General features: G+C 38.9%; 1 non-coding gene across 1 annotated transcript; it reads right to left on the minus strand.

Annotated features, from left to right (window-relative positions):
• Positions 1-4,220: 4,220 nt before the first annotated feature.
• LOC122106936 lies at positions 4,221-4,324 on the minus strand. Its single transcript, XR_006147255.1, has one exon. It is a non-coding gene; the product is annotated as a U6 spliceosomal RNA (small nuclear RNA).
• Positions 4,325-8,578: the final 4,254 nt, after the last annotated feature.

An 8,578-nucleotide genomic window follows, 5' to 3' on the forward strand; every position in this document is an offset into this window, starting at 1 on the left:
ATACTACAGGAAGTTCAGTTAAAGAAAAGACACTGGGCATGCCTGGATACGTTAAATAAGAAAGAAATAAACTAAATAGTTTATATCTGAATAACATTTTGGGTACAAAATAGATTTAACTAAAAAAATAATTTGTAAACAACTCAGCCAGTAACAGACATATTCTACAGGTTTAGAGCTAAGATTACAGGGACGGGCCAGATTGTAGTCTTTTGACCATGAAACTTTCCTACTGGATCAGTTTAATGTAAAAAGAAACCATCACAAATTTTTATAAGGATTGTTCTAGGGTTGTGAGAACTTCCTGTTTCAGAGACCGTAAATCAGATCAGTGCAATGCTTTGCAAAATCGTATTTTTGGTTTTTTTTTTTGGTCGGTCATGGGGCTTGAACTCTGGGCCTGGGCACTGTTCCTGCGCTCTTCAGCTCAAGGCAAGTGCTCTACCGCTTGAGCCACAGCGCCACTTCCTGCAAAATAATATTTTAATAAAGTTTCTACCTACATATATTTAGTTCTGATGACGTTGGAGGCGCTGTTTGGGGCCCATTTACATTTTTACAATAGACCCCAGAAGCTAAATATTATTAGTAAGTAGTTTAGGTAATATAGCCAAGAGTTACAAATGTTCAAGTGGTAGATTCAAGATCTAGTAACAGCTTCTTTGACCCCTCCCCCCCCAATCCCAATTCCATCAAAATCAGTTTTTCCCCATTTTGTTTCTGTACTTTTTTTGAGATAGGAATCTATCTATCTATCTATCTATCTATCTAGCCATCTATCTATCTATCTATCTATCTATCTATCTATCTATCTATCTATCTATCTATCTCTATCTATCTATCTATCTATCTATCTATCTATCTATCTATCTATCTATCTATCTATCTATCTATCTATCTATCTATCTATCTATCTATCAGCTCAGGCTAGCCTTGAAATCAAGGAACTCAACGTGAATTCGATTGAGCTCAAATGTGTAGCCCCCAAGGCTGGTCTTGAGCTTTCAGAGATCCTTCTGTCACTAGTTCCAAAGTGTTAGGATTATATAAGCATTTGCCACCATGCCAGATCTAGTTTTCCATTTTTTTTTTTTAGCATTATAACAGATTTATTTTTTTAATTGTGAGAATACCCTACAGAGGGGTTACAATTACATGAGCAAGATAATGAGTACATTTCTTATCAAGCATTGTAGCCTCCTCCTTTGTTTCCCCTTCCCATCTCTTCCCATCCCTCCCCCCATACCCCCCAGCCAAAGTTGTAAAGTTTGTTTTTTGACATAACGTCTTGTACATCTCATTGTTGCAATGGGTCCACCTGTATCCCTATTTAAACAATTTGTTTTTTCCCTTCCTCTCCACAAATTATACCAACATCAAATACAGTGAAAACAGGGGTTCTACCGTGGGGGAGGGACATACAAAGCAACAAAGAAATCATCTTATAAATATGTTAGAAACAATAGCAAAAAAGAAAAACCTCTTGTGTCCTTATTTTGGGGTTCATTTTGCCTAACATCAACTTATCTGACCGTTTCTGCTTGTCTCAGACATATACTAGTTATTGCAAATAAGGGAAACCATGGGACCTATGTTTCTTTGGGCTTGGCTTACTTCACTTAATATAATTTTTTCCAAGTCTTTCCATTTCCTAACAAATGGGGCAATGTCATTCTTTCTGATGGAGGCATAGAATTCCATTGTGTATATAAACCACATTTTCTTGATCCATTCATCTACTGAGGGGCATCTGGGTTGGTTCCATATCTTAGCTATGGTAAATAATGCTGCAATAAACATACTTGTGCTGAATAATCACAAACAAGACCATACTAAAGCTAGTTTTCCAATTTTTATATAGTCTTTCCTTCAGTATTAGTGGGTAGAGTGGCTTCTTTTGCCTAAGTCATTTACTTAGAAATGAATTTCCAGTTTCTTGCACTAAGATTCTATCTAGTAAATATTCTTTAGTCCCATGTTTGTCTAACCAGTGGTTCAAGAAGGGCAAATAGAGTGGAGAATCACAAAGGCTCTTCACTGTCAGAGAACACCAAGTACCCAGCATACCTTTTCCCCAGGACTTGAAGAGTCAATGGGATGGGTTACATTCGTGTGCTGGTCTGCAGAACAGGATGGTTTAACAGGAACTATGACCTGACTAGCCACGAGGCTAGACAGCTTGACAGTACTTGTCACGTATGAAGCACTGCACACTGATGATTTTTTCTAGTCTTCCTATCAATTCACTTTTTTTTTCTTTTTTTGAAGTACTAGGAATTGGACTGAGAACCATTGTGCTTGCTAGTCAAGTGCCATTCAGATGCATTCTCAGCCCATTCCAGTCTTGTAGTACAAGTAAGTGATTTTCTCAAGGTCATTCATATATTTATTGGCAGAACAGGGATTAGAACCTGTGACCCTTGACTTCAATATATTATAATTGTTATGTGAAACAAGTGATTCATTTTTTGAAGGTATTGGGATTTGAACATAGGGCTTCATGCTTATGAAGCAGGTGCTCTGCTGCTTGAGCCATACCTCCAGCCAGTGTTCACTAATTCCTTAGATTACTTTTCTCAAGTGACTGGATTATATTGTATTGTAATGATCAATTATTCTAAGCAATTTGCAATGAAAGTACATAAAATATTAAAACTTGCACCTAATTTACCTTTTCAAAAATGATTTATTTATCCTATCACTGCTGTTTGGATTTAAACCTATCATATTCAAGTATAAATGTGAATAGCGACCAATTCAGAGAACTGAGCACAATGCCGTCTGTTATGATTAAGCTGCATTATCTCTTTCCTATTGCCTCTAGATCAGAGCCTATCTTGGTTTTTCAAAAGCTCAAGACTTTCTGATGTGCAAAGAGCCTGACCGAGCTTGGTTTTGCATGTGGCAGAGCATTGTGAGCTATTGCAAAAAGCATGATTGTGAGAAATAGTGGTTGAAACAGAGATGGCAAGGGTTGAAGTCAGACTTCTACTACTTACCAGCTCTGAAATTGTGAGCAGGTTATTTGTCCTCCTCATGCCTTAGTTTCCCTATTAAAGAAATAGAGGTAATAATAGTACCAAGTTCAGAGGACTGTTGTGAAGATTGAATAAGATAAAGCAAAAAATATTCGGTACAGTGCCTAGCTTATAGTGAGTGTTGATAATGTTATTTGATAGAATTTGCTATTCTAAAAGTATCCCCTTAACCCTAACTCATAAAGTGCAGTTAGATGGTAACCATACACAATAAAGGACTAATTTTTGCCTTCAGGGTAAACTAAGTAAATCTAGGACACAGTGCTATAAATAGATATGCAACATTTGATTTATTTCATTAGCAATGTCATAAAAAGAGGAGGGAAAAGACAGTCAATAAGTAATTCTGGGAGGCTTAATAAAGTATTTATTCTTTTCTATCTAATCTTGTAAACTAGTATGAGCTTTTACATCTTGTGAACAGCAACACTGCATCCAAGAGGACAAAGAATTTGTATGTTAGGAGGCTCTTAATAGTTTCCTGCAACTTGTTGAAGTTTGAAAGCTAATCATTACTATCACAGAAATTAGTGCATTTTGAACTCTTCTTTTCTTTTCTTTTCTTTTTTGTCAGTTGTGGGGCTTGGACTCTCGGACTGGACACTGTCCCTCAGCTCTTCAGCTCAAGGCTAGCGCTCTATCACTTGAGCCACAGCGCCAATCCCAGCTTTTGCTGCTCATGTGGTACTGAGGAATCAAACCCAGGACCTCATGCATGCAAGACTGAGCCACCTTCCCAGCCCTGAATTCTTTTTTTAAAATATATTTTTATTATAAAAATATTGTACAGAGGGGTTACAGTTACATGATTAGGGTAATGAGTACATTTCCTATCGAGCATTGTTACCTCTGTTTTTTCCCCTACCATCCCTTCCCTCCCGATTTCCCCAACTCCTCCCTCCCCTCCAACCTGAAGTTGTAAAGTTCGTTTTCAACATAGTGTCTTGTACATCTTATTGTTACAATGAGTCAACCTGTATCCTTGTTTTAGCATTTTGTTATTCCCTCTCCCTCCCCAAATTAGAAAAATGTATATACAAGAGGCAGGGCACAAGAAGCAAATACAGTGATTATACCATGAGGGAAGAACATGCAAAAGAAACAAAAAAATTACATAGTATATTAAAAACAACTGTGACAAAGAAAAAAACCTCTTGTGACCCTATCTTGGGGTTCATTTTGCAAAATATGGAATGCTTCATGAATTTGCATGTCATCCTTGCACAAGGGCCATGCTAATCTCTATATCATTCCAATTTTAATATATATGCTGCTGTAGCGAGCACGCCTTTTGAATTCTTGTGCAATGTATTTTTGTCATTATGTGTAACTTAAAAATACCTTAAGATGGCTGGGAAGGTGGCTCAGTGGTAGAGCGCTTGCCTTGCATGCCTGAGGTCCTGGGTTCGATTCCTCAGCACCACATAAGAAAAAAGCCAGAAGTGGCGCTGTGGCTCAAGTGGTAGAGTGCTAGCCTTGAGCTGAAGAGCTGAGGGACAGTGCTCAGGCCCAGAGTTCAGGCCCCACGATCAAAATACCTTAAGCGAGCCAGGCCTCATGTCTCACGTCTGTAATCCTAGCTACTGCGGAGGCTGAGATCTGAGAATCATGGTTCAAAGCCAGCCTGGACAGGAAAGTCAGTGAGACTCTTTAATTAAGAACAAAAAGCTGGAAGTGGAGATGTGGCTCAAGTGGTAAAGCACTAGCGTTAAGTAAAAAAATTCAGGGATTGCACCTAGGCCTTGAATTCAAGTCTCAGGACTGGCATGTGAAACAAAAACAAAAACCCCTAAGCTATCTGCACAGAAGGTTAAGGGAAAAAAAGAACACATAGATACAGATGTATCAGTATTAATACCTGACAACAGGGACTAAGTGGACTGTAGGTAAACAGCAGGAAACATCAGAACAAGGCAGCAGGGCCCTGACTCAGAGGGACTCTTCCATAAGTTCCTGTGACTTTAAAAGTGCAAAATGTATCCTCATGTTTGATTATATTCTACAAGTTCTCTTTTACTGGTGCTGGGATCCAACCCAGCTAGGCAGACCCGCTACCACTGGGCTATGCCCTGGTCCTCAGCCCCACTACAAGTATTTTGACTTGGGGTCACATACCTTCTATTTGCTACAAGAGAACAGTGAAGATTTCTGGCCTAGGAGCTGAAGAATAGAGTTTGTATTGTGTCTTAAGTGTTTTCTGTGTCAGACTTGTCTCCCCAATTTGTTTTGTACCTCTGCTTTTTCACTTGAGCATCTAGCCATCTAGCTGGTGGATTAACTGGATGCTTTTTGATTTACTGTCTGTCATTATTCTTCCTTCCAGCAGGAGGAGTGAGTTTGATGATTTAGTTATACTAGGCTTTGTTTGATGTACTAAACACAAAAGGACTTTAGCAAAAATTTTTTTTAAATGTGAAAATTTTCAAAATGAGTTAAAAATTGTAGAGAGTAATCAGTTTTTCTCCTTTTCTTCTTTCTCTTACTCCTCCTCCTCCTCCTCCTGTCTTTTTCTCTTGAGATAGGGTCTCATTATGTCACCCAGACTTCCCCCAAACTCCTAATCTTTAACTGCAGTCTCCCAACTGTTGGTATTCTAAGCATGCATGAACATAATCAGCTTCCAACTTAACTCTTATTGACATTAGTCTCATTAAAGAGCTAAAATGAGTTGGAAATCCTACTGAACAAATTCTTTTTCTGATAAAGAAAGCAGTATGAAATAAACACACTAACAACAACAACAATCCTTGAATTTAGGTAGATAATTTTGAATCCTCATCCTGCTAAGCTCCTGGTGGACGTTTTAGGGGCAGTTACTGAAGTTTCCTAGAACATAATTCCTTTATGAGTGAAACTAGAAGGTTGTGATAGGTGATCTGAAAGGCCTCTTATGACTCCATCTTAATGCTCTAAGATTAACAAAAGCAACATCCCCAGTGGACAATTTTCTAAGAGATGATCGTGAAGCTATCTCTGTGATTCAAAGCGAAGGTATTAAAAATGGTCTAATTCTACCCAGAGGATTTCAAGATGAATAGAAAGGAGATAAGCTAGAAGTGTTTTAGAAAAGAAAAAAGGCAATAGTGGGTTTTAATTGGGTATAAAGAGCCAGACAAGAAACTGAAGCAAGAAAAGCGAGAAACAAATTTTTAAAAAACCCACAAGGGGCTGGCGGTGTAGCTGAGAGGTAGAGTGCTTGACTAGCATGCACAAGTTCCTGTGTTCAATTTCTAACACAACAAACAAATAAGAAAATTTGAAGCCTTAAGAACTAGTAACAGACCTCTGAAGCCTGCCAACAAAATTTATTTGCACTAATTTTAATACCGGAAATTTTCCTTTATGGAATATAATATAGACTGCCATTTCTGCACTTGGCAGAGGAACTGCTGCCATACTTTCTGTCCCACTGTAAATCAGTAAGGCATGTAACAATTACACCAAACAGTACAGTGAGACACTGAGCAATGGGCAGAGCAATAATATGCACCCCCCTTTCCCCCCCCCCAGAGAGAGAAGAAAGGGACAAACTGAGCCTTGTAATCACCTTGAATTCCTAATTGAAAGCATTTTCTAAGCTACGATGTAGGGACAATAAATGAGAATGAATTGGTTCCACTGAGGTGGAAGAATAGAGTTTCGAGTAGGAGAAACTAGAAGTAGTTGGAACTAATGGAGTAGGATAGTAGAACTAGAGAAAAATGAGTTATTAAGGCTGGACATGGTAAAACACGTCTGTCTTCTTAGTTTCTTGGGAGGTAGAGACTAGAAGGATCATGGTTCAAGACTGGTGTGGGAAAAAGTTAGTAAGACCTCATCTCAATCAACAAGATAGACACAGTATTTCATTCCTGCAATCCTAACTATATAGGAAGCATAAGCAGGAAGATTGTGCTCTGAGGCCAGCCTTGGGAATCCGTGTGAGACCTTATTACATAATAACTGAAGCCGAAGAGGGATACAGGCATGGCTCAAGTAGTAGAACACTTAGCGAATATGAGGCCCCGAGTTCAGACCCCTGTCGCCACCCCCCCCCAGTACCACCCCCATCCCCACACACAATGAACTAGAAAGGTATTACAAGTAAAACAATTTCCAGAGTTAACATTGAGTTGGGGAGACAATGGAATTCTCATCATTCCAAATACAGAGCTAGAGATATCTTGTTGATTTCTCCTAGGCATTCTCAGAGGACCATACACATAGTTGGCTAACCTGCTCCTGGAATAAAGGCTACCATATGTCCAACCTTACAAAGCTTGAAGACAAGTCTCATGAGACTCCAGCTGACATGTAGCTAACAACTTATCGTAACCTAGTAACTTTATAAAATGGAAAATGAAATTTCAAAACTATATCAGCAAAATCTAGAAATACAGCTTATATAATACTTACAGGGTCCAAATTCCAACCAGAAGAAATTATATGTGTGAAGTAATGAAATGTGACCCACAATGTAAAGAAAAATCAATGAGCTAGGTATCAGTGGTTCAAACCTAAAATTATAATCTTCACTAATCAGGAGGTTGAGTTATGGAGGATTGCAGTTTGAGGCCAGCTTGGGACAGGAAACTCCTTGAGATTCTGTTTTCAAAAGAAGCAGCAAAAGTCCAGGCTGGAGGTGTGGTTCAAATAGTGGAGTGCCAGCCAAGCAAGCACGCTAGGCAAGCATGAGGCCCTAAGTTTATATGTCACTACTCTAAAAAAGTCAATAAATAGTAACAAGACAGGAAATGATAAACATAATGGAGTTTTCAGACAAGAACTTTACACAAGACATCTTCAATATACCCACATTTTAAAGGGAAAGATGAACATAATGAAGAAGAAACTAGGATATATATATATAGAGAGAGAGAGAGAGAGAGAGATAGGTAGATAGATAGATAGATAATTTGTATGTCACATATATAATATATATGATTAAATAGAATACTGGAGTTGAGAAAGAAAATACTTAAAAGTATACCAGATGGGACTGAAAGCTGATTAGAAACTTGAGAGGAGATAGAGATGTGGTCTGAGTGGTATGAGGCTCTGAGTTCAAACCTAGGTACTGCAAAGGGAAAGAAAACAAAGGAGGGACGGAAGGAAGAAAGGAAGGAAGGAAGGAGAGAGAGAGAAAGAAAAGAAGGACAAAACAGAAAGAGAGAAAGAAAGAAAACAGAGAAGACCACTAACAACACTAAAAGCTCCATTCCTTTCTTTCTTTTTTTTGGGGGGGGGGGTCCGGTTGTGGGGCCTGAACTCTGGGCCTGGGCGCTGTCCCTCAGCTCTTCAGCTCAAGGCTAGCGCTCTACCATTTGAGCCACAGCGCCACTGCCAGCTTTTTTTTTTCTCTGCTTATGTGGTGCTGAGGAATCGAACCCAGGGCCTCATGCATGCAAAGCAAGCACTCTACCACTGAGCCAACTTCCCAGCCCCTCCGTTCCTTTCATTCTGAGACAAGGTGCTGTTTAGAAATGATGTGTTTCACATCAGTTAAATTCACCAGCAGCTTGAGTTCCTGAGGTTGACTTTGCAAAAGTAATATTTATTTA

Source organism: Dipodomys spectabilis, unplaced genomic scaffold (assembly GCF_019054845.1).
Source record: "Dipodomys spectabilis isolate Male_0828 unplaced genomic scaffold, ASM1905484v1 ptg000043l, whole genome shotgun sequence".
Taxonomy (NCBI): Eukaryota; Metazoa; Chordata; class Mammalia; order Rodentia; family Heteromyidae; genus Dipodomys; species Dipodomys spectabilis.